Source organism: Fukomys damarensis, unplaced genomic scaffold (assembly GCF_012274545.1).
Source record: "Fukomys damarensis isolate Sample0158 unplaced genomic scaffold, DMR_v1.0_HiC HiC_scaffold_18, whole genome shotgun sequence".
NCBI lineage: Eukaryota > Metazoa > Chordata > Mammalia > Rodentia > Bathyergidae > Fukomys > Fukomys damarensis.
The window spans coordinates 8331469-8359262 of NW_022900930.1; the positions used below are offsets into that span (position 1 = coordinate 8331469).

The window sequence follows — 27794 nt, forward strand, 5'->3', positions numbered from 1 at the left end:
TTAATAATTGAATCTTGTGATAAACTTATGAACTTCCAGTGAACTATGAATTGGAGTCTTCCAGTAAACCTATGAGCATGTTTTACATCACCATTTATATGTTTCTTCTTTAATTTCTTTCAGGAGTGTTTTGTAGTTTTCAATGAGGAGTTCTCTTTACGTGTCTTTTGTTGAATATAAGTATTTCCTAAGTTGTTTGTTTTTAGATGCTCTTACATAATTTCTAAAATTTAATTTTACAATTGTTTACTACTAGTATATAAAAATATGATCAGGTTTTGTTTTTTGACTTTGTATTCTGCAACAATGCTAAAATTCATATTCTAGAGTCATTATTGTATAGATTCCTTGATGTTCTCTACAGGAATACTCGGGCCATCTATAAATTTTAGTCTTCTTCTTCCTTTCTTCCATCATCTGCTTTTGAAACAATTTTGGTTTCTCATCTTTAGTTTTTCTTTCTCATTTTGTTTCACAGTTATTTTTTGCTGGTGCAACAACACAGGACTGTCAACAGTGTTAAAATCATTCCTGTAGTGACAAGGAAAAGAAAACATGAGCAATCTGCATACACAGGGACAAGCTGGGGGTGAACATACTTTTTAAATTAAGCTGTATAATATTTTTCTTTTTGGTACCTAGGCTCGAACTCAGGACCTCGTGCCTGCCAGGCAGGTGCTGTGCTGCTGAGCTGCACCCCAAGCCCAGTTTTTTTTTTTTCATTTTTTTGATTGCCTAAGAAATTTAGCCGAGACCTCAAACTGATCTCTTGGAGTGGCCAAGAATTAGCTGATGGAAGAAAGACGTGGTGCACACAGAGGTGTGCGGTTAGAGGCAAGGCTGATGCCTTCAGATCATTCATACCAGAGTTCTTTTCTGCTGCTTAGAAGGAAGGAGAAAATGTGTTAATAGATGCGAGTGAACTGCACTGTTGTGCCTAGAAAACACTTGTAGACTATTGGTAACTTTTGATGTCGAAGGTCAAAGTCAGCCTTAGGCAAACGTGCTACTCAGATAAGGGTGGAGAAACAGGCTCAGCCTCAGTTTCTGCTCTTCTCCAACAGTACTGTCTCCATTTCCCAGAGACCCTTTTCTTTTTCTCCCCTTTCCTTTCTTTTCTAACCAATGCTCTCAAAGATACAAACTCCTGCTTGTGACTAAATTCTACCTTACCCTCAACCCCACCCATTGTCATGGATTAGTAAGATGTATGTGAGGATATCTTTAGTCTCAAAAAGTGAAAACACAAATACAGTAATACTACAAATAAAGGGAAGGAAATAACTTGTATTGCATATCTACTGTATAATGTTCAAAGCTTGTTAATCAAAGTAAGATCCAAAACCGGGATTTATTTCTTCATGATAGCTGAAAGATTGGTTAAGCATCTCATTAAGCTTCTTGTTCAAGGCTCAGTAAAATGTAGAATCAATTTCAATCTCAGTCTGAGTTTTTTAAAAAAAGCCTGTTTTTCCACCGTCCTATTCTGACTCCCCAGTATTGCTAAATACTTTCATTGTTTAATGTATTTGTGATTAATTGCTGACATATAATACTAGGTTGTATATTTCTTGTTTTGAGAAACATTTTGTGAAAAATCTTTTGTGAGAATATATTCACCGTTAAATCCTAACCTCTAGCATAGACCATGGAAAACAGCAAGTACTCGATGCCAGATTGTCAAAGAATTTAAACATCAACACCACTGAATTTATATTTGCTCTATGTATCTGTTCACTAAGCAAATACTTTTAGTAGTTGAACCCTCAGGTTTAGTGTGGACATCAGGTACATAAGTAAGCAAATTGTGATACACAGTGATACAACTATGGTAGAGGTATAATAAGATATTAAGGGGACCCAAAGAAAAGAGGTATGTAGGGTGGCCTTGGGAAGTCAGCAAAGGCTTCCTGAGGAGGGATACTTTGATATGATATGTGAGGAATGATGCGTGTAAAAGAAGAGAGACATTCCAAAGGGGCAGTTCTGTGCAGGACTGGATGTGAGGGAGAATGACCCATTCCAGAAAATGTAAACACTTAGAATAGCTGGGGTCTAGAAGGGAGGCATGGGATGACAAAAGAGGAGGGTACAGAATGAATTACCAACTACGAGAACACTATGTCCTGTTAAGGATTTATCTAGAGAGAGTCAACAAAGGCATATAATGAGCAGGTGGCAAGATCAGAGTTTTAATTTGGAGAGTGCATTCTGGCTTCTTCATAGAAAAGTTGAAGGGTGGAAGGGTATCACTTGAGACAACTATGAAGGCCAGGTTTAACATAATGGTGGTCTAATCTAAGGTGAAAACGTGAAGATTGGGGAAAGTTGGTAAGTTAAAAAATGAGCTAAAGTTAATATAATTTAGAGACTGATTATTTTTGGCTGTTACAAAGAGACAATTGATGAGGATGATTCTCAGGTTGTATAGTTTGGGAAAACAGTGTACGATATTGTCATTCAGTGAGATCTTGAAGCCAAGTGAGGATCATTCTGCAGAAAAACATCTCCAGTGAAACCTCAGCTATCTTACTGAAGCCTTAAATTCATCACATTTATTCAACTAAGTTTTTAGTTGTTACTGTATCTTTAAAACAGCATTGTTTTCTGAGTCCCTGTGGTTGCAAACCACATGTTCACCACTGATTGGCTCTCCTCTGTTCAGCCCTCCACCTACTTTAATTAGTGAGCAAGGCCTGGTCATCATGCCTTAGCAATGTTTTCTGAGTCAGCTGGTCCTTCCATTCCCACTGACTCTGGTCTGAGTTGCTACACTTCATGCCCGAACTATTTCTTAGCAGAGTTTCCTAATATTGACTAATCTCCAGTTGCCCTGTGCCACCCATTAGGTAGCCCATGACTACAATATTGTCTTTTCTTTTCTTTCTTTCTTTTATTATTATTATTATTATTAATAATAATAATAATTATTATTATTCTTATTTTGGTACCAGGTATCAAACTCAGGTCCTTGCACTCGCAAGGCAGGTGCAGAACCACTGAGCTAACTCCCCGGCCTTACAATATTGTCTTTAACACCGCTTTCATCACCTCTCTCAGCTCAAACATGTCCCATGCATGCTTCTCCAGCCAAGTGAGTTACTCACTGTCCTCCTAGTGTGCCATGCACTTTTCCATCTGGGGAAACTTTATTTGGAATGTATCTTTGTCCTCTGCCTCCCTTAATAGTTTTTATCCTTTTGGGCTCAGTTCTAGTCTCAGCCTCTCTGAGTCTCCTTTGACTATTCACAACCAATCTCTCTGGCTTCTGAAATCTTCTGATATATAATACCAGTTTAATACAATTCCCTGTGTTCCTCTCTCTTTATCCCCACATTTGAGTGGTAAATACTTTAAAAGAGACAATAGGTCACTTCTCTAGCCTAAGTTCGAATACAAGGAGAAGAACTAGATTCTATTTCCTTCACAATTACTGTTATTTCTCCCTGCCAGTTGCCTTTGTAATTGAATATAGATCATGCAAGTTACATGAACATTTTTCCATTAGAAGTGGCTGTATTTGGTGACAAGTTCACAACTCTTGTAGTTCATGCTTCTACCCTAAGCTATTCTCCAACACATTTCTGGGATCGAGTGGCCAAACCGAGTCTTCTTAGGTAGGCATGATCAGAATCAGTTCTCCTAGAGAAACCTCCAGGAAGCTCTTACTTTCAGCTTTAGTCACCAAACAAGGGACGTCCTGTCCTCTTGACCATTTCTCTTTTAAGAAACATTCTGTCCTTTGTGTAAAGTAGCACCTATCTTTACAGAAACCACGTTTTCAAACTAAAGTTTATGTCAAGTTCTATATATTTCAGGCAACAGTACACTTCCTCGTTATTTCCCCCTCCTTCGGCAAGGAGTATCTATGCATTCTACATCCTTTAACATTAACAGGGCGAATGCAGATGCTGGAGGGGAGATGTAAAGCAGACATTGACCCTCTGTAGAATAAAAGTGATTCACCTCAAGGTAATGTCTGGTTTCAACCTTATAGGATGAAGGAGCAGAGTCTTTCATTTTTAGGCAGCAATGCCCCAAATTATGTCCAACCTCAAATCCACTCCCCTGATCCTCCTAGGAGGATGCCTTGCATAGACAGCACCACACCACCAGGGCATGTTTGCCCAGTGCTTCCCATCATCTTGTGCCAAAGAAAGGTACACACAAGCTGGAGAAGAGAGAGGCCAGGCCTCATTCCCCCAGCGTCTTCCTGCTCCACAGCAGTAACAAGAAGGCAGGGAGGCTTAGCTTACTGCCTATGGCAGAAGGACTTGCCAAGTATCTCTGCATCGCTCCAACTCTCTATCCTCCAGTAATTCCCCTCCCTCTCTGAGTCCTTTGAAGCTCAGGAGAGGTTACAGGTTTTTTTGTTGCCATTCCCTGAGCTCTGCGCTCTGCGACATCTCTTTATGGTTCTCTTTACCCCAACTCTTTGTTAAACTATCCTTGGCTGAACTCCTCAGTTTGCCATATATCTGCTGCATAGATCCTAATTAATTCAGTGCCCTTTCAAAGAGCATCCAGATTTAGCTTTGCCACGATAGAAATGAATCTGAGTATACTTGGCTTTCCCACGGCAACGTGCAGGGTGACTGACCTTTGCAAGATCAGTTATTACTCTAAATTAAGAAAAATATAAGGGAGCTAACCCAATACTTATGTGTGAGCTTTAAAAATCCCTCACTCTGCCAGGTTCCAAATTAACTGAAAGACTGAGACTATCTTGTTCTCCAACAATGGTAGTACATTAAATAGACCCCTTCTATTTAAATACTGGGTATTTAAATACTTGGTACTTGAATACTTGGGATCAAACATGGGTCCTTGTGCTTGTGAGGCAGGCAGGGGAACCACTGAGCTAAAGCCCTGGACCTACAGAATATTTCTTATCCTTCAGCTCCAAAATTCTAAGTCGCTGTAATTGACTTCATTTGTTATATACCTGGGTAGTTTGCCACTGTTGTAGAGGGCTGATACTTCGACACTGCTACCTTCAGAGTAATTTGGACAGGATTTCTTTGTACTACTCACTGTCTAACAAGTGCCATGTGCATGATCAGAACTAGACAAGCCACTAGTCGCATACTATCAGTGAGACAAACTAAATCAGATGCTGTAGCAGAATCTGCTGCTCATAGGAGAGCTCAGTGATTCTTCTTTTAATTATTTTGTTTCCATATATCATGTTCTTCGAACATATTTTCAAGTGACATTAGCTAGGTGTTTTCTCTGCCAATCTTAAAATCAGTGTTCCTACTCTTTGCTTCTTTCCCGCCCATTAAACTTATTAGTACATTTAAAGCAAACAATAGAGTTACATTTATCATTGGGATCTTGTACCTTTACATGATATGTTGGTTCTCTTTCCCATTAAACTTATTAGTACATTTAAAGCAAACAATAGAGTTACATTTATCATTGGGATCTTGTACCTTTACATGATATGTCTTGGTTCTTATTTTTTCTCCCATACCCCTGCCCCCCTTCACCCTTCCCAAATATTTCATCCCAATTGAAAAAAGCAGGGAAATAATCCATTATTTCCCTCCAAATGCAGTGTAACTGTCTCTTGGGGAGGTACTTTGTTCATTAAAATGTAAAGTTGTAATGTTCAGAAGGGCCAACCATGCAAATCCAAAGCAAAGGTCTCCAAAGCAGAAGTCCAGCACCAGACCTGTCATACACACTTAAAACAAATTATCCAATGGGAGCAGCACATAAATCATGCAACAGAGAATGCCAAAATATTCCACTGCATTCCTTCCAGAATCTGAAACTCAAACATGTAGGAGTTCCAACTCTTACCTAAAATTTCTGAAAGGAAAATGAACTGTGACTAACTGTGGAGGAAGTGTAAACAATTCATCCATTTGATAGGACCACCTGCTAATCAACATTCACACAATATTCTGTATCAGCCATGAATCAAAATTGTTGAGCTATGTTTATGGCCTTAAAAGCCAGAGACTCCTGTCATCATCTTCATTGTTGTTTACCAGTCACTGAGCCAAAACCTGTATGGGTGGCTGTTTCTTACAAGACCCTGATCTACACGGATTGTATCTCATTTTAGGGAAGGACCTAAGGTGGTTCCAGATGGTAAGGTTGATAGGTAGTGTTGTAAATCAGTCACTGGAAAGAAGGGTTTTGGGAGCAAGGACTTTGGTTTCTTAACACACTGCATGCCCAAGGAACACAGAATTCTACATGTGTCAGAAAAGTCTAAGAAAAACCACCTTCATGTAATTTAATTAAATGTGCTCTGCACAAAACATAGTATTTTGTCCAAACTTTTCAATAAAAGCACTTATTGGCATGGACAGGAAATAAACAATTCTTATACAAAAATATCTACCCTCCCAGGCATAGGAAGTGAGGTCAACATGAGAAGCCCCGAAAAATTGGAAAAAGGGAAATTTTCTCAAGGGCTCAGCTATTAAACCACTGCCTCGAAATAGATCAAGCGTACACAATTTCATTCCATATATTTGTTTTATTTTGCTATGGTTGCTTTAACAAAGCACCACAAACTAGGGGGTTCCAGACCGCAGCAATTTATGGCCTTACATTTCTGGAGACTAGAAGTATACAGTCAAGATGACAGTAGGGAGGCAGTGACACCAGCCAGCGGCAGAACAGGATGTACCAGTCTTTGTCCCTTCACAAAACAGCAAATAGGGAGCAAAAAAAACAACGAACAGGTAGCTATCAATGAAGGAATATGGCTCTGGTAGGGAGCAAGTGTCCAATTAAGAAACAAAAACGAGATGAGCAAGATGAGCAAAGCCATAATCAAACAAGGGTTGCTAGGGAGATCCTGAAATGTCTGGAGATAGCTGCTTCCTTTCTGTACCTAGGGTGTCACCATGGTCCCCATGACCTGTTCTGTGGAAGACATCCGCATTTTTTGCCGCAGGGGTTGACAAACCATCCGTGAGACTGAATACCCCCAGTGAGAAAGCTGCTGCTGTACCACCCCTTAAAGAAGTAACCACAACCTATTGCTCTGGACCTGGGTTGCCACCTCTCTAAAACCAGGATGTACCTCAGATCCTAGAGGGCAGCCACTGAAGGTGTGCTAGCACTCCTGGCCCGGGCTCCATCCCTGCAGTGCATGCTCCCACACCCGTACCTCGGGTCTGCCGTAAACACCCAATCCACTACTGCTGCAGGCTAGCCCTTTTGGGGCCCTTGGAGCCTCTGCTCTGTGTGCCGTAGGCAGAGCTAAGCTTTGTTGCTGTTCCAGAGATGCCTGTGTCTTTGACGTCTGAGCCACCGTGACGGTGAGGCAGCCCACCGCTCAACCACTGGAGATAACGGAGGCTGCACCGTGCACAGTGCTAATTCAGACACAGGAGCCACTGCCATTATGGATTAGTCCATACCCTGGGCCGTGGAGCTTTAGTTTCTCTGGGCCTATATGGGCTTCAGACCCTGCTTCTGCTACAACAGTGATGCAGTCCATACTTGGGGCCCTGGATATTCCATAGCTTTCTATGATTTCATAGCTTTTCTATGCCATAGCTTTCCAGAGTCCCGCTCCCTGGCTGCTCCATAGCCACGCACATCACACACCCCACTGCCACTGAAGCACCAGTGGCGGTCCCACCCCAGATGCTGGCGCCATGGCCCTTCATATGTGCTGGTAAAGTAAATCCAAGCCCCACGGTTCCTCCACGAGTGCTGCACCTCAGACACTAAAACACACCCCCAGGCCCAACCTAGTGCCAGGAAGAATGCTTTGGCCATGATTTTTGTAGAGAGAGAAAGAGAAATCGAAAGACGCCCATCAGCCGTTGCGGCCATGACAGCTGCATCCTGGTCTGCTGGGTACCGTAAAGTCTCTGACACTGCTGGACTCAGCTGGCAGACCTGCATGGAGATCTTGGTGGGAAACCTTCACTGACACACGACTTGGCACACGTGTGTGCAGTGACGGGGTGAGGTCGTCCCCACCAAAACCTGTCCATAAACGTTGGAAGAGATGATACCCCCATCGAAGGCATGGATGTCAACACAAGGCAACAAGAAACATGAAAAACAAGGAAAACACAGTATCCATTTTCAATAAATTCCTCCCAAAGGAGTTCTGTCTGTTCTTCCTTAAAACAGTTTTTTTTTCAATCTATGCAGCAGTGAACAAGAAAAGTAGAGATAACTGAAATCGAGGAAACAGTACAGAAACAGAACGAGGAGTAACAGATTGAAGTAAGTGAACCCAAGCAAAATGTGGAACTGAAGAATTCAGTGAACGAAATGAACAATTCAACAGAGAAGGTAAATAGAAGACTGATCAATCACAACAAAGCATCTGGGTACCCAAATATTCTTAAAAATACTCAGCGAAAGAGGAAAAAAGAACGAAAAGCCTGTGGGAGTTCAGGAACCCTGTGAGGAGAGCTAAGAGATACATTAAGGAATTCAAGAAGAAAAAAGGGCAAATTTTACTTAAAGAAACAGTGGTCCCAAACTTGCCAGATCTAAAAAGATATAAACGTCTGAGTATAGGATCCAAAAGTCCCAACTAGATTCAATTAAAAAAAAAACTTACACCAATATTATTATTCAACATTTCAAAATCAAGGACAGGACCTGGAAATCGCAAGGTAAAAATGACCGTTACATAAATGCATCTCCATTGAGCATTCAGTGGATTTCTAAGCAAGAGTTTTGTAGGTCAGGAGAGTATGGGGTAGTATTTGAAAGAAAAAAACTGCTATCCAAGAATATTTTATCCAACAAAGCTGATTTTCAGAATTAAGAGAAAGATAAACTCTCACAGACCAAGAAATGTTGGATTCTATTACTATTAGATCTGTCTTACGAGAAAATTAAAGGAGTACTCCAAGAAAACATGGAAGAACATGAATTAGTAACATGAAAACATAAAACAGGGGAAAAGTCTATATTCAAATTCAGAAAGTAATGCTGTAATGATAATTTGTATAATCATTTCTATTTCAAAGGATAAATGATAAAACTATTTAAAATAACTTCAGCAACAGTAAGGACTACACAATCTAAAAAGGTACAAATACATAAACATGGGATGTAATAAACGTAGCATTTTGAGCAGTTTTTGTCATTAGCTTAAGACAGGGTATTACAACTATGTTTTATGTCTCATGATACCACAAAGCAAAAACAGTAATGCAAAAAAAGGAATCAAAGCATATTACTACAAAATCCCCCCCAAATCACAATGAAAACAAAGGATCTATAAAACTATGAGAAGACAATTAACAAACCAGCAGTAGTAAGCCCTTATCTATCTATAGTAGCTTTGAATGTAAATGGATTGAATTGTCCAATTCGAAAAACAGAGTACCTGATAGGAATTTTTAAAAAATCCAACCATGTGCTGCATATTGGAGATTGAGTTTCTCTTTAACACGCAAAGACTTAAAATGGTGGGATAAAAGACGTTCCATGAAAATTAAAACTGAAAGAGAGCAGGTATAGACATGCTTAAAACTATTAAGCATAAAACTTTAAAAACAGCGTTGTCAATTTAAGGAGGATACCATAGCTATAAACACAAGTGCACATGACATCACAGCACCTAAACATATAAAGCAAATATGAATGGCTCCGAAGAGGCAGAGAGGAACACAATAACAGGGGATATCAATACCCAGTTTTCAAAAAGGGATAGATCATCAGGACAGAATACTGACAAACACTGGATGGGAACTATTCTATACACAAAATGGATTTATAGGCAGCAGAATATCATTTTCAGGGCATAATGAATCTTGTCCAGGAGAGATCATATGGTTGGTTACAGAATAAGTCTGATGGAAAATACTGACCAAGAGAGGTACAGTAACAGACTGAGATGAGCACATTATGGTAATTTCCATTCCAGGAGCAAAAAATGTGCTTTAAGTTATAAAGAAGAAAAAAAGAACAAAGACATAACAGAGAAAAATAAGATCAAATAAACTAAAAACTGATTTTGTTAAAAGATAAAATTTATTAACATTTAGCTAAGCTAACTAGAGAAGGCCCAATCAAATCACTAAAATTACAAGTAAGAGGTGACATTAGAGTGAATACCACATAAATGCAAAGAATCATAAGAAACTACTATGTATAATTTTATGTGAGCCAATTGGATAACTAAGAAACAGATGAACTAGAAACATATAACCTATTCAGATTAAATAATGAAGATATAGAAAATCTGACCAGACTGATGATAAGGATGTTGAATGAGTAATAATAAAAACTTCTATCAAAGAAAATCCCAGTTTCTAATGGCTTCACTCCTGAGTTTTACAAACCAGGACTCTCCTTGAACTCATATTACCAATATTCCCTCATCTGTGTCTTTTGTTACTGTGCTTCTGTTGCTGTATCAGATAAAGCTTTGTGTGGCATGAACAAAACTAGTCATGTTTCCTCCACTTATAGTCCATCTTCACACAGGAGACTCCAAAGCCATGAAATGTACTATAAATAGAGTCTTAAAGTTCTCTTAAAGGATGGTAAAGGGTGATACTAATCAGATTAGAGCCTGTAGTACTTCAGTATGGCTTGATCTCTAATTAAATCTGCAACAACTGTGTTTTGATTTGGGTCTTTTTTTTGAGACAGGGTCTCACTATGCAGTTGAGACTGACCTGGAACTCACTGTGTAGCCCAGGCTGGTCTCGAACTTACAGCGATCCTCTTATCTCAGCCTCCCGAGTGCTGGGATTACAGGCATGCGCCTGGCTTACAACTGCGTTTGGAAACAAAGTTATAATGAGCACATTCTGCAGTATTGGTGGTTAGCAATTCAGCATATCATTTTATAGGGGTACATAATTCAATGTATAACAATTTGCATTTTGAAATATGGCAAGAATAATAATAAAAGGTTATAAACTCTCTTCTTTTCTGTCTTTCTTCCTTTCTTCTCCCTCCTCCTGACCTTTTTTCCTTACTTGGTTGACCATGCAAAGAGAAGTGGAAAAAGCTAAACTGATATATACAAAATAAGAGGTAATGCTAATACCCAGAAAAATACATTTCGAAATGAGAAACACAGAAGGCTTGTGTGTTGAGTAAGAGGCTCAAGACAGAAATGGAATCTTTTTATTAAAGAGTGCTGTGCACTGAACTCAGGGCCTGGTGTACATGAGGCAAGGGCTCTACTAGTGAGTTGCACCTGGACCTCAGAAGGCAGAATTTTGAAGAGGGAGAAAGAAAATTTTAAAATTACATTGGCAAGGTAGCTAGCAATGATTTTTGTAAATTTGCTGTGTTGCAGAATAGTTCCCCTCTCCCTTATTTACACAAATAGGCATCACACAAAGCTGGTAAACAAGCCGTAGCGTGCTGACCTTAACCGTGGGGATTATTGAGTTTTTAGTAAATTATTTTAGGGGAGCTTAATGTACACTGCCTTGGACAAGCATACTCTCAATGTGCTAGAAATTTAACTCGGTTTAAAACTCTGAAGGGCAGATCAAGATCAAGACTATTTATGAGCACAATGTTACATAAGAAAACAGTGGCCACAGCCCCCGGGGTTCACCCCAGATATGGGAGGGTAGCAACTCTGAACACGACTTCATAGCAGGATTTTTCTGGTTTTGTTTCTTTTTTGAGTAAAGCCTCAGAGTTCATGGAGACTAACTGGTTTTACCAAGAGAAAAGAGAGCCTTAAAAATGTTGTTACTTATTAACAGGAGAGTGAGGATGAGCATCCAGGCCTCCCAGCTTCCCCTGCTGGCCGTGCCACTGCACCAGGTGATCTATGACCCACTTTTGTCATTGCTGATTTGGACAATGCTGATAAAAATAACCCACCAAAGCCTGGGCCGTGGGACTGTGGTCGTAATTCTGCAGTTGGATAGTGCTGATGGTAATAGAGGCAGTGGTTGGCCGACAAGAGCTGAGAGCAACGAAAGCTTCTTAGGGCCCTTAGTATAGTTTGTATAATGTCTTTTAAAAGTCTTTAGTGCCATTATCCATTTATTATACATGTACTATTTATGTAAACCTGCCTTGCACTTGTTTATATTTTGGCTTTTACAACTAGTTCAGGTAATAAATTCCATATGCTTACTTCCCTCCTACTCAAAAAGTGTTGCATGTTAATTTAGAGCCTATACTTTTTAATTAAAATTGAGCCATAACCATGATTGATTATCCCATAGACTTCCTAGTGAAAAGACAGTGATGTGAAGGTATCCTTTGCATAAAGCATCTGTGGGTACCCTGCACAGCACATTATTTCCAAATAGCACAATCATACAGTGATTTGATGACAATTGCAGCCACTAAAAGTTGCTGGAGAAAACTTCAAGAGGATCTTAGATAACATTCCTACCAGATGCACTAGCCCATTCAGGACACTCTCCATAGAATTTAGCATTGTATCACATGCTAGCTTTTTCCATTTTAAATTTGCCTCCCCCCACTAGAATGTAAGCATTATGAAAGCAAGGATTTTGTCTGTTATTCCCAGACACTAAAATAGTCCTGCTGTACAGTAGGCATCTTGTGAATACTGTTGAATAAATGAAGTCATGTGTGATGGACCTGAGAGCAGGCTGCGCCCTGGCATTGTCCAGTGAGATCCCCGAGCATCCTCTGTAGAGCCCTTTCTGCTTTTGAAGTGGAGTTGCGTTCATATAGAGCTTTGGGAAGAAAAGGCTTACATATACATCAGCATACCTAGGTCCTTTCAATATCCCTATGTGGTAAGTAGGGCACATGTTATTCCCAATTTTCAGATGAAAAGACAAAGACTCAGAGAAGTTACTGCATGTGCTCACAGTCACACTGGTGGAGAACAGGGATGCTGTCGCGCTCTGCACCATGCCATTAGTTTTAAACTGTTTTAATGGCAACTTACAGGAGGAAGAAGTGCATTGGAAGGAACAACCACATTTGCACACCCAATTAAAGCAAAGCTTTTTATTTTTTCATAAACGATTTCCTTCATTAGTGCAATACTCTGACATTTTTGTTTTCCTTTTAAAATTTGAATTCAACCATAGATCGACAAACATGTTCTCTACTATATACATGTATCTAGATATAGATACATAGATATTTCTGCACAATTCCCTCTCATATCACCTTTTCTCTCCATTTTGAAAATGGAAGAAAAATTGCCTTACCCACTGATGAAACTTCTCAGTTTCTTCTTGAATTCACTCACTCTGGGGAGCCGGTCAGTTCCTCTGTGATGAAGTCAGAAAACATGAAACCTGGACAGAGCCTGAAAGGAAACCGAGAGCATTCATGAAAGCAAAGGAGAGAAAAGTCAAGTCTGAAATCCTGGACATTTTGGGCAGGAAACGGTTAAGAGACCACTAGATGCACAGAGCTGCCAAGACCACCACAACGTTCATACAAAGATTAGACAGAGAACAGATGTGAAGTAACCAGAGTCCTTCAGAGTAAGATAGTAACAACATAAATTAACTTTGTCCAGGACCTGACAAAGGAACCACGTGCTTTTTGAAGTCTTAAGAGTGGAGCCATTTTTTATGGACTTTCCAAGGTTATATACTTTTATCCAACAGAAAGAGTTTAATTAGAGCCAGTTGTTTACAAGGAAGGGAAGTGAACCCAGAGAGGGCTATCAGGGTGACCGCACAGAAAGTAAACAAACGAGCCTGCAAAACAGCTGAGGTTTCCTTGAGTTCTCCTCAGCTGATAAGATTCTGTTACCCCTTGAGATTATCTTCATCTATTTTCCTGAAACTGGAGAAACAAAGAGATGAAGACATTCCAGACTCCCGAACCTCCCATTTTGGCCATATTTTTGTCACGGTCCCTCTTCTGGTGGTGAAACTGCTAGGGTTAGGCCTCACCCAGGGGAGGAAGAGCCTTAGTGGCCAGTTGTCTATGAGGCAATACTGCAGGAACTGGGGTAGGCTGTGCTCATCTGTAGATACTGAAAGTGAGGCTCTGAGGGGGGCCTGGAGCTACAGCTCTCAAAAGATAAATTCTTTACTCAGGGGAGGCCAAGCCACAGTGGGATTTGATCCAGAGGTGGCTCTGTCAGGGCTACATCCAAGAAGATAAGGGAGTCAGCATATTATTGACAGGATCCTGTGACCCAAAGCCTTCTAGGAAGTCCCAACTGGATATCTACAAGAATCAAAGAAGAGGGCAGGAGCTGGCCCTCTTGAGAGGCGAAGAGAAGAGATGCTAGAGTTTAGAGAAAATTCTCTGGAACATCTTTGGAATACATGGTAACCCGGAGAAGCAAAAGGGGAATTTAGAAAGGTGGCTGGGGAATGGAAGGAGGCTTCTCTGAGGGAGCTGGGCTTTCACGAGTCCCTGGCTGAGTAGGCTGTGCTCCAGGGTTGGGAGATGGTCAAGGCAGAGTTGGATACACTGGCCATGCTTGCCTTACTTCCGGTACCACTCTCCCCAGCCCTTCTCAAATAGGCCTTGCTAGACCTTTTATGGATAGATGGATGGCCTGGAGTTCATTATAAACTGTATGGCAGATTTAACAGCAGAAGCTGCTTCCTTTCTCAGGCAGGAGAGTAAGTTAAAAAGCCCTAAGAATGTTTCTGTCCTCCTTGTCCCAGAGCTAGCTTTCTGTGGGAAGGCTCTGGTTTTGGACAGTAAGGGCCACTGAAACAAATCCCCATCATAAAGTATCCCCTCCAAACTGCAAGACATACCACCCAGAATTTGAGTTAAACAGGGCTATTAAAAGATAATAAAGATGAGCTCTTGAGGAGATAGACTTTTAACCATTCAGGTTACTAAAAATGATTTCACTTTGTTCGTTTTCCTCTTAATATCAAGCTGAAGTTGCCACAATTGAAAGCGTGGAAGACATTTTTGGGAAAGGGCATAGTTTTGGAGTAAAGTCATTTCTAGAAAGAGTAATCTAGGGTGAATTTTGGTGTGGGATTTGGGAGGTTTAGGGGCCCAAAGGGTTGCAGGTAAGCCTCTGTGTTTGTGCTGGAGGGCCGTTAAGAAGCAGATGTGAAGAAAGAAGGGTTCTAGAATCTACTGAAACAGTGACAAAGGGCCAATGGAAACACACTTTTATGATTCATAAGGCTTTCCTTGTCCTAGCAAATCCCTGCTCTAAGAACTTGAGTGTCCTGTGTGTGCTGTTCTTCTCTGGAGTAGGGGTTGAGCCTTTCTGGTTTCCCAACCTCCAGTCTCAGTGCAGGTGATGTCTCACTGGACCCTTGAGTGAGTTTGTGTGCGTAGGTGTCATATCTGATTCCTGTTTGCATCATCACCACCTCGTGTGAGGAACATGGAAATGTTCGCCTAAACATGACTCACCCAATGGATGATGTGTGCACACTGTTAGCTTTCCCTTGCTTTAAGATGGCTGATACATAAAGTAGTAGCTGCCTCCTTTCCATAATGCTCTGTGCCTTAAGATGGCTGCCACATGGAAGAGCAGTCTCCTTCCCATAAAGCCATGTTTTGTCCCACCAAAGGACAGTCTTCTTCCCAATGTGCCCCTCTTCCCACCAAGAAAGGTAATTTGATACTTGCCACCTCCTAGCAACTAGTGATGTCACAGGCTCCTCCAATCCCTTAATACTACCTCTCTCAACTCCAACTCAGCTCAGGCTAACCCCACCCTGATCCTATAAATGAAGCTCCTTGTTCTGACATGTTGCTGTCTCTCCTTTGTTTGGAGACAGCTCTGCAGATCCTCTGCATAATAAAGGCTTATTATGGTCCTGGTCTGTTCCTAGTTTTGACTCTTTTTACCTAACACTCCACACTAACGTGTGGTCCAGGACTTTGTCCACACGTCTTCTTCCTGCCACCTGCATCTTTCTATGCCATCCATAGGTGCACTCCTGCCCATGTACTAAGACAGCCCAAAGGCTATGCCCTTTTTCTAGCCTTTGTTTGTTATTTTCATGTGCTTTCTTGAAAAAAAAACCAACCAACCAACCAAACAAACAAAAAAAAACACCTGCCAATACATGTGTACAGTGTATTAGCTTTGCTGATTTTTCTCTTAATCTTACTTGACACCATCTGTATCTTATCTCTGGCATGTAGCACAGTATTTTTTCTTTGTAACTTCTGGGAAATTGTTTGGATCTCATAAAAATTACTTCCAAAGGGTGTCATCCACATTCCCAGCAGTTTTTCAGCCTGTTTGTGACCATGTAAATACTCAGCAGGATAGAGAAAGATAGGGCCTTGGTCTGGAGATGAGTCTTGGTCTCTTTTCTAAGAGCTAACTCTGTTTACTTATTAAGTCACATTCCATTAATTCTTCTCTGAACACTTTCTGAACTTAGCGTCTGAAAAGACAAGTTATTAATTCCATGTATGAAAAGCTGATATCTATTTTAGATGTACAATTTGGACCTGCTGAGTAATAAGACATTTTGAAGAAATAAGAATCTATGTAGTGGTTGCAATTAGGATCCATGCAATGTGACTCCATGTGATTATCCTGGATGCAGCTGGGCAGCTGGGAGGCAGATGTACTGGGTTTTCCTTTCTGGTGGCACAGAGATGCACAGAGGCCTGAACACCTGAAACATTCTGAATGCACATCTGCATTTCTGCCTTTGGTTACAGCCAGACTTTTATGTTAGCTGAGCTTCTCAAAAAAGGCTACTTGTTTTCAAGAGCTGATGTAGTTTGTGGGCAATTTCAGCAAAAGAGAAAAACCCATGTTAAAGTTTTTGTGTCTGGTTTACAATTGCAGAGAAAAAGCAGTCTTTTGCTGTGTCCCCTCTACACCTGACAGAAAACCATTTCTTTTCCATGGCCCCATGATTTTTCATAGGACTCTTCCTTTTCTCCTTTATTCATTCCCTTTTTCTCTGTATTATGGACATCTAAAAATAGATGTATCGCTTAGTGAAAAAACTATAATTAAACCCATTTCTATGCCTAGATTCAATAATTATCCACACTTTTTCAGCTCCTCATATGACCTTCAGATGGCAGAGCAGATGATTTCTAGGTCTTTTCCAGCTTCAGCGAGAGAGAATTCCTTCATCTCATTTGTTCCTATACCAAGTATTATTTCCCCCTCCTGTACCAACTAATATTTCTCCATTAGGAAATGTAAGAGGGTACGATCTAAAGAGTGAGCTGTGTAAGGGTTGCTTTAGTCCCTCTAGACTTTAGGACTCTCCCAAGATTACCTGAATAAATACACAACCGAGTAACAATAATATGCTTGCTAAAAGTACTGCTACTTCCAACAGGATTGTTGCACCTAAGTTGTTTCTAGATAGAAACGTTGGCACTGCCGTCAGTAATGGGCAGTGTTAAAGTCTAGCTTCCAGAGGCTGTCACTACCATCCCTCCTGCCTCAATAATGGAGCTCTTGCCTTCACATTCCATGTCTGTGGAATGTGCTTGTTCCCTAAGGAGAGTATTTAATTTTAACTTGTTCCTTTTCTTCTCCCCCAACTTTCTTTCCCGTCAATATCAAAGGAGTTATTATTGGACATTTACAACTTTTAAAACCAAGATGATACAAATTGGAGTCTCCTAATGTATTAGTAGCCTTCAAAAATAGCTTTGTATTTGGTGTTTGATCTTTCTAGCCATCTGTATAGTAGAGAGGCCTCTCCTTAGTAATTTGGCATTTTTATATCCTCTTGATACTTCATAGCTTTTGTTAATAATGTCAATGTTCCTTAAAAAGCAACGTTTCCCTGGAAATATCCCATGGATTAAGATCCATTAGGTGTGTAAAATGTGCTATAGTCACTCAGTAACTCTTTCTGTGATGGAGAATCTAAGTCACAGAAAGAAAAAGTGTCTTAAATAGCACTGTGGCTTAGTAACTATCAAATTAACGCACAAGAAGGTATCTAATCAGTGTCTACATGTGGGTATTGCTACATCCTGTGAGGAAGCAACAAATCCCATTATCAGTTGAATTATTTCTTACTTCAAAATGACCATCTTGAGAGTGGAGGGCTTTCCCTGTCAATATGTTAATGAGTAGATGGTGTGTTTACTTTCAAGTCACAAAAGTACAACTTTATCTGAACTTACAGAACACCAGGGAAGTGTTGGAACCCTATTCTCCTGCAAAGAAAATGGGCTACTATTGCTTTTACCCTACATGTTGTAGTTTAAACCAGTGACATTAGGCTCGGTTTTGTCATGTCATGATAGTAACTAATGAGGACGCATAGATTGAAATCAAATAAGTTGGCTGAAAGCTAGAAGTATAAACAGAACCTGAAATAAGAGATAGGCTTGTTTAACTTTTCCAGTGTGGTTATTAGTTTAACCTCCAGGTGTTGGTATGTATGCATCAAACATGTAGATTTTGGTTGTATACGTATGATAATACTTTGGTTTTCTGGACATAATAAGGCAAAAATCTTAGTACTCAGTGTAAGACACGTGAAAATTATTTTTCTTTCTCAAATTATTGTCTCTGGGGGAGGTGTACGACATGCCAATTGATGTGTGCATATACCTTTTCAGTAGTCCTCCTCTTTCTCTGTTATGTCCTCTGTGGCCAATTGCTTCCCATACTTTACTGTTTATTCCAGTGAGTGCCATCAACCGTGCCCTTTCAGCAGGTGCCTACAGATGCACCACACAGCAGCCTGCTACAAACACTTCCAGAAATGGGTCACTGTACACAACCAGGCCCCCACTCTGGCTCATTCCAAATTTATCCTTCCGGAATCCAAAGAACTACTAGAGGGGAGAATCGTAGAATACAATTGAGCCTCATGTGCACTATCATACATTAATTTATTTCACAAGTCTTTCCTGTACTCTTACGCTGTGCCAAGAATTGTTCGAGGTGATAGGGATATAAAAGTTAAAAGAAAAAAAACTACAAAAGGGAAAAGTCAAGAAATGAAGATAGAGCTTGGCAGTGAGTTAAAAGTAAGTGATGTGGTAAAAGGCTAAATGGCAACTTTACAGTGATGGGTGGGAAAGACCTGAGGAAGTCTTATTGCAGCTGAGGACTTACTGGCAAGGATACATACAGTTTGTCTTGGTCACTTTTCTGTGACTGGGACAGAAGTCTCCACACCCACAACTTGAAGGAGGAGAGATTTACTTAAGTTTAAGATTTCAGTCCATGCTTGGCTAGCTCCATAGCGGAAACAGGATGGCAGAGGAGTACAGTGGTGGAGAAAGCACCTATTGCATCAAGGGAGCAGAGAGAGAAGGAAAGAGCTGGGAGGGACATACACGGTTCCAGGCCACACGTCCAATGACCTACCTCCAACCTGGTCCCACCTCCTAATAGCACAAGTGGTTATTGAACTTGTCAGTGGGTAAATTCACTGATGGGTACAGTGCCCCCCAAATCCAATCACCTTTCACACACATGAGAATTTGGGGCAACAGTTTAGATCTTAACTGCAACGCAGGTATAAAAGATCAGGAAGAAAATTCCAGCATAGGGCACAGCAAGTAAAAGGTCTTGAAGCAAGAAGGTACCTGATGTGTTTGAGGAACATAAAGATGGTCCATGTGTCTAGAAAGAAAAAGAGGAAATGTATGAGTAAGAAGCCAGGTCATGCGGGGGGTTTTAAAGCCTGAGTGAGAAAGTTGGATTTTGTTCTCAGAGTAAAAAAAAAAAAGTACTATAGGATATGATCTAAATTATTTTTTATATTTAGTTAGCTATGGAGAGGGAAATAGACCATGGAGGCAGAATAGAAAAAAGAAGACTCATTAAGCTACTGTAATAAGCAGCCCAGGTGAGAGAAAAGGGTGAATTTTGGAAGCAACTTTAGCAGGAGTAGCTGATAAGATAAATGTGTATAAAGGGATAGGGAAAAATTTAAAGATATCTTCTAGATTTGGCTCTTGGGTATTTGTTGAAGCAAAAAATAAATAAAAACAAAAAAGCCCCAAAACAACAACAACAACAAAATCACATTTCTTGGTACAGTGGGAATTACAGTTTGTTTTGAGATCATTTTGAGATTGATATGCTTTTAAGACAACCAAGCAGAGCTATGAAGACTGATTGTGTATCTATAAATCTGAGGTCTAGAGGAGAGTCTGGAGATGTAGATCTGGGATTAATACCATATAAATTTACTTCAAGTTGTTGGTCAAGATGAGGTCACCTATGGAAAAGAAGTTGATCTAAGATGGAATCCTGGGACATTCCAACATTTCCATCCAGTGGAGAAGGAAGCAGCAATGATTCAGAAACTTGAAGAAAGTCAGGAGATTGTGATCTCACCAAAGAGAAGAACATACCTTTGAAAGAAAGAATTGGGAACTCAGAACATCCTGATGCCCCTTGAAATGACAAATTCATCTTCAACCTATTTTTCATCTCCCTGTTTACTTCCCCGTGAGCCAAAGTCTTGGACTTAAACTTCAAATTGGAGTTGAGCTTTTAAGCCCTCTTTTCCTTGTAACGTGGGCCTCACTGACTAGTTGGTTTGTTTCTCCATTCTAATGGCTGTTCAGCTTAGGCTCTGCTCCTGCACCCACTCCCAATCTCCCAGTCAGTCCTTGTGAGCAAGACCTCACAGCTGAGAGGGCAGCTCAAGGCTGGTCCCAGGAGAAGAGGATGAGAGTGAAAATAAATAGGCAAGAAGCCTCAGGGAGAAAATTCTGCTGTGGGATGATGCCCTTTTCCAGATATCTATAGGAAGGCTGGTGCCTTAAAATTCTTCTCCAGCTAATACTTAGAGACAGCCATGGATATAACTTGAGGAAGAAAGCGTGAAGAGAAATTCACCATTTCTTTGGGAAGAAGTGAAAATGTGTAAACAATGTGTCTGCGACCCATAAGTAGCCAAGGAATCAGAGTAATGTCTGAGGCTAATGGACTATTATGCCTCCCAGAGCCTATATGCACACAGGTTAAAAATCTTCTTAGATTTTTTGGGGGGTGATACTTGGGATCGAACACAGGGTCTTTGCACTGAGCTATATCCCAGCTTCACCCCCCTTTTAAATTTTGAAATAGGTTTTTGCTAATTCATTTAAATGAGCCAGACCAGGCTCAAACTTGTGATCCTCCTGCCTCAGTGCTGAGATAACAGGCATAGATCAGCATTCCTGGCTACTTTTCTTTTGCCATACAGCAAACTACCCCCACCCCAAACTTTTAGGCTTTATAATCTTTTAGGTTCTGTCAAAAATTTGGAAGTGGCTTAGCTAGGTAATTTTGGATCAAGGTTTCTAATGAGGTGATAAACTGTCAGGCCAGGATTCTAGTAATCAATCTGATGAGGGGTAGGGGACCCACTTTCAAGATGGCTGCTTCACATGGCTATTTGTGGGCAGCCTGCGTTTCTACCCATGTGGGTCAGGGTCATTTTGAGAATGCGCACAACATGGCATTAATGTCCCTGAAAGTACATAGCCTGACAGAGAGAGAGAGAGAGAGAGAGAGAGAGAGAGAGAGAAGAGGCCACAATCCCTTTTATGACCTGTCTTGGAAATTGAACATCATCATTTTTACTACATTCCATTCATTGGAAGGCATTAAATTCAACCAAGACTACTGGTGAGGGGAAAGAGGCTCTATCTTCTGAAAGAAGGTGTATGAAGAACTCATGGACATCTTTTGAAGCCATCACAACGTCTGTAATTAGAAGCTGAAGTAATGTAACATGTTACATCAGTCTGATTAGAAATAATGGGAATGGATCAGGTATTTGCAATAAAGTACACTATCAGGATGAAAAGATCTAAACTCATGAATTTTTTAGTATGTGTTGAGAGTGTGTGTTCATGACAATGTATGGAAAGAAGTAAGGCTGAAAAGGGCTAATTTTGTAGCAAAGAAGACCAATCTTCATCCTTTGCTCTAGGAGAAGAAAACCTACAAAGAGCTATTACTGGCAAGAAAAAAGAACATTGTGCTTTTAACCACACACCAGCCTGTAAGAAAGAGGTCTCTGCCCTAGAGAATATACAGTGTTAGGCATTAGGAGGAATTAATGGGCTGACAAGCCTAAAATATGGTCAATTATAATAAACGTTAGCCAGAAGAAGTCCAGAACTTGAACTCCGTAGCAAATATGCAGTTCTAATCCTTCCCTTCCCCCCTCCCTTTACGATTTAATACTTGGCAAGGGAAAGGTCACTTGACAATATTTATTAGCTCGTTAACTGTAAGTGTCTTTATTACCACAGGAGAGATTTCCTATAACAATTCTGTTCTACATGCTACACTACAGGTGTCTCCACTGTGTAAATGAAATGGTAAGTAGAAGCTGCCTACTAGCATTCAAAATCCATAGCTAAATATTACTTTTCGGCAGCTGATCAGTGAGGGTTGGCTTGCTGGCTAACATGAGGCTGACCAGGCCACTGTCTGTGGTACTTCCGGTGTGGTGAGCTGAGGTTCTATTCCCCTGCTCTATTACCCTAGCCTCAATTTCCAGGAAAATGGGAAAAGAATGATACACTAAGTGTCAAAATTATATATACTGTTTAATTAAATTCTCCCCAACAGTTTTATTACACATGAAAGGAATTTTTACCACTTAAACAAGGGAAGGAAACTGAGTTTCAGAAAAGTTAAAGCAGTAAACTATGCAGCTATTATATGGGGAATCTAGGATTTGAGCTTAAATCTGTTTTTGAAAATACATAATATTCTATGTTAAAAATAGTACAGTTTTCTCAAACATTACCCAGTTTTCATTTGCTTTCTAAAAGTTCTGAGCTTGGCTTTAGATGGCTCAGTAGCAGCAATAGACTATAAAGTCAGTGGATTTCTGACGAAGAAAAGATTTATTTTCTTGGAATTAGATATTGACACTTTAGCCAGGAGCTCTTTTAATTGATTATTTTAAACTATAAAGGATTTATGTTTTTGGAAGCCTGTAAGCCCACAAACTAACTGGTAGTGATATGATGCTCTTATACCAAAAAATACTGGGTAATTTTATTTATCCATTCACTACCATCCTACCTATCCTTAGTTTGACTAAGTCCTAATCATTCTTTAAAACTCAAGAGCTATGTTTGCTGAGAAGGCTACATTTCATCTACTAATATCATACTCAACCTCCCTTGTATTGAGTACCCTGTACTTTTTTTCATACGTTTATTTGTCCAACTACAACTGCTACTTCTGCAAGGGCAGGATATGGTCTCTCATCTTTGTGTTCTCACTGCCTATCCTGATGGCTGCTACTTAGAGAGTTTTAATTGTTAATTGTTGAATGAATCAGTAAATATGATTTGATAGTTACTAAGCACCTACAATGTGTTCCAATATTTTGCATCCCATCTAATGTTGTGTGCCATTGTTCTGGTGATGTTTGAATGCAGAATTCTTGGCATGATGACAAAAATAGAACACTAGAAGATAAATATTATCAAAGTCCAAATCATTTTTCTCCCCTTCTTGCTTTTGGGACATCCTCTGTCTTCTCTCTCTCTCTCTCTCTCTCTCTCTCTCTCTCTCTCTCTCTCTCTCACACACACACATACACACTCACTCCTACCTTCCCTCATCAGTGGAGCTCAATTAAATATTCCATTGCTTTGCTCTGAGATGGACTTTTGAAATTTATTTATGTAAGTATCATTTGGAATGGACATTGCCTCTACATGTCATCTATACATAACTAGGCCCTTGAAATTTTTCAAACTACTTTCATTGTAAGAGAGATTTGCCAGCATTTGGGATCTATCCCATAGGACACGAAACCAAGGGCTCATATTCTTATGAATTGAGCATAAAGTATTCCATAGGAAAGTTTGATTAACCATGACAGCTTATTGGTTTAACTTTTCATCATTTTTGAGCTTTATAGCTAGTGCATATTTAGGATGAATTCAATCATTCCAGAAGGTGAGAATGCAATATATTTAAATAGAACCATCACAGAATGTTAAGTCCGAGGCTTTTCCAGGGTTTTGAAATAACTTGATTTTATATCAAAACTGAATTCTCCACATATCCTATTCATTTGATTTGAATGTTGTGAAATCATTTTTTCTTTTTTAAAAAAGAAGCAGTAAGTAGTATTTAACTTTTCTCCATTAATGGGGTCTCAGAAAAGGATGTTCTGCTTTGCTTTATTCTGTCTCTGTAATTAAAGAGGACCTAATGACTCCATATGAGTAGGAAGGAAAATGGTTGTTATTTCAGAACCACCCCTGAGATTGGTGCGGATGGTAGAAAAGAAGGGAGGAAACAGGGTGCTAATGGTGTTAGGGAGAGTAGCTCTCTGGAGGAAAGCATTCATTTTACAGGTTTCAGGAGAATTATGGAGTAAATTAATGTTGGCAATCATGCACATTTTGTGCAGGGAGTACTTTAAACAGAAACTGACTAGATGCCAACAGATGTAAAAGTAATAGTCCTTTGGATTTAAAATGCTGTCTCCATTTACACAAGGGAGAACCAAGAGTTGTGCTTCAGTGGATATTCAGAACCAGCAGCTACAGTTTTATTAGATACCAGCCTTTCTTTGACTGCATGTAGAATTTCTCTTCCTTTCTGAAGCATTGTGTCCTATAGGCAGAACAACCATATGTCTTAGAGTTTTGAGAACAGTTCTGATTTAAAATAATCTATCCTATTGCAACCCCCTACATGTTAAATCGTGTGACCAATTTGAGGTTCAGAAAGCACGGTCACCACAGATTCAGCCATTCCAGATGAGGCTTGCATTCCATCAGCTCTCAGACGATTTGATCATCTAGTGCTTGCTGTAGCACCCCCTCCGGCTTGGACCCCACACAGTATTGTTCACTAGCAGAAGAAACAAGAAGGGCATTGCTTCCTTTCAATAGCATAGGGATACTTTCTGTACATTTTTTAAAGTACAGAAAAAATTTTAGCTCCACACTGCAGAAGTTGGAAAATATAACCAAGAAAGCAAACTAAATAAGAACAGCCCAATACTATAGGCTGAAATTACAGTTTAAAATTGCAATATACAAAGAGCCCACCAAAACTGGATACAAACTTCAGCAGTTCATCATACTAATAAATGTCTGGAAGCTAAGGGCCACCACTTTGAGCACCTCTTATAATTGTGTCCTCCTGATGTCTCAGAAGATTTAGTATTAGAATATTCATACAATTTTTTCTTTTCCTTAGGTATACATTTTTGGTGAACTCTGTACATATAACATGCATTTGATAGTCCTCTTATTTTTAAGAGTAGGAAAAATTTATTGAGGGAAAGAAAGCTTCTGTCTGAGAGACAGAGGGGGGACTGGAAAGAGGGTTGCCCACTCACCCTACTTTTCAAAGATGTTTTATACAACGAAGTCATGTGGTGAGGCCTGTACAAAATGGGACAAAACTGTAACACCCAGTGGAAATTTACTAGGTGGGCACTACATAGGGCAAAACCATGACCAACCAATAAGAATATTGATTAAATGGGGGTCTAATGGGGGAACAAGTCACATAGATAGCAAGCGTACAAGGATCTTCAGTAAGGATGGAGTCGGGGATATTTCCTGGAAAGGTTGGTTTAAGACCTTGGCCTCCCACCCAGGTGATTGAAACCTATTTAGAGTATCAATCACTGCTATTCATCCCTAGGGGAAGCAACTCCTTTCAAAGTTCTGGCCTTCAGTGAACACGTCTTGATTTTCCTCCATGTTGGCACCTTGAGGGTGGCCCTGTCTAACTGCCTATAAGATATCTAATTAACTTACCTATCTGCAATATTCCCCCTCTGAAGAAGTACTGCTGTGAGGCAGAAAAGGGCAAAGATAGCTCTGTCTACTTCCAGCTGAAGAGGGTCATAGTTGTGATCAGCAGTTAGTGTTACTCTACAGAGTGTCTATCTAAAGACCTTCAGTAGGTGCCTGACATTGTCATCTTCGTAGCTGCACAGCTTTTAAATCTGGAGAAGATGAAGACAAATAAACAGTTAATGCATGGTCCATATTATAAGGTCAGCAGGATTGCTATGAATATAGCCAACAAAGAATAAGGAGAAGGTCCAGAGGACTTCAGAATCCAACATAGACGTCATACAGTTTAGCAGTTATGAACTGTTTACAAGGTCAGTCTGGTAGATCCCAGTAAAAGAAGTCTAGCACTGGGGCTGGGGATTGGCTCAGTGGTTCTGCTGCCTGCCTCACAATTGCAAGGGCCCCCAAAATTAAATAAATAAAGAAGTCTAGCACACTTATCAGTGGTTCCATTTGTATGACCACTTGGAGTTTGGCAGCCTCTATGCAAGAATAAAGAAAACTTTTAAGAAATGAGAGTATGCATAATCTAAGCATGAGCACACTAGAATGAAAGGGCAGGTTGGGGAGAAAGCCACATTTAGACACTGAAATAGTGATTGAACCTGCTGAACTTAGAGGTTATCTATAAGTCTGATACTTTGTCATAAGTCTCTCTAGTTTTAGCTGGAAGATAAGAGACAATTTGAAGCACAAATTGTGCTAAGAAATATAAAACTCTAGCTGAGCTCTTATACCATAGTTTTTCCTAATGATCCATAATCATGGTCAGCTACTGGTAGAGCTGAAAACTTCCAGAAGGGGTCAATGACTGGAGCCCCTTTTTATATCTAGCTTTATGTCTGTGACATTATTTTATACCTCTTTTGGTTATTCTTTTCTACTGGGTATTAATGACCAAGTTAAAGTGAGACTTGTGTCATTCAACATGAACCTCTTGCTATCTACCAAGGTCAGTTAAGTCTCTTCAGGCATTATTTTAGAAACATGCATAGAGCCTCTCAGCTCCTCTGTCAGTGTCAGCCATTAGGATGGGTCACAGCCTTATGTGACCATGTTGCTTTCAGTGAAAGCATGGGAGACTTTTCTCTTGTGGTGACCCTCTTTTGGTAAACAGTGTATTTATTCTCCAGTGCCCAGAAATCTCTCTGCTCAGGAAGTTGAGTGACTTACCAAAGATGTAGGATCCTATAGGAAAGGTTCTTTTGTGTCCTGGATCTTGTAGACCTTGAGGGGCCAGGTCCAAAATATTGGCTGTCCTCCTAGCCCAGTTACCTTTCTAGTTTTGGTCTCCAAACTTTAGTTGCTGAACACCCAGAAGATAAGATCAATGACAATAGTAGTTTAACTATTATAATTTCGTCTGGACATTAAGCACTTTGAAGTATAAAGCACAGTTAGACAGGCTGTTTTTTTTTTAGCAACCATAGTTGTTTTAATAGTTTAATCCCTGCAGAATGTTAACAGACAACAGTTATATATTATAGAAACTTAGTTCAAAAGACACATAGTATTTTAGCATGACAATTGTGATGATAATTTCTTTGTACCAATGTCCATCTTATCATGGAATAATCTTCCATTCAGATATCTCCATCTAATCACAAGACATTAAATGACATAAAGAAAATTCTTCTTTAATTCTTGTTATCCATTAGAAGAATGCCATCTAGAGATAACATACATGTTGGTCTGTAGAGGTACCTTAGGAGTTCATAATGTCCAACCTCTGATTTTAGTGTGTGACATTGTTTTGACTGGTGACACATATAACATACATCACATAAGTTTTTAAGAAAACTATTATTTGACTGGTTAGCTCATGCTGGCTTGACATCTATCTTACCACAAGGAGCTGGAATGCAAGAAAGGCAGATACATGAGTCAAAAAGATCATTACCATAAACAATATCCTAGAAGACTTGTACACCCAGAATGCATGAACATATACATCATGAAATAACAATAAGTATCAGTACATGAAACCCATTGTGCTTTAATTTTGTTTTATACCAAAAGCATTTTAAATAAAACCTTATTGTTTTCCCATAGAAAACTTAGCTGTTTGACCATGACCAAACAAATTTTTAGATGACCTATGAGAGCCAGATCATAACAATTAACATGTTACTTTTGACCTATGAAAGATTCCTCAGTTATTATATAGACAACAATACGTACTGTAT

At 39.8% G+C, this 27794-nt stretch overlaps 2 long non-coding RNA genes across 2 annotated transcripts in view; one reads left to right on the plus strand and one right to left on the minus strand.

The window, feature by feature from the left end:
• The window catches only part of LOC104848399, a 114089-nt gene that overhangs the window by 10058 nt on the left and 76237 nt on the right, over nucleotides 1-27794 (plus strand). The window lies entirely within an intron of this gene.
• On the minus strand, nucleotides 287-25845 carry LOC104848394. The gene is made up of 3 exons (XR_776399.1): nucleotides 25567-25845; nucleotides 13122-13222; nucleotides 287-531 (listed from the first exon to the last, which is right to left on the minus strand). It is a non-coding gene; the product is annotated as an uncharacterized LOC104848394 (long non-coding RNA).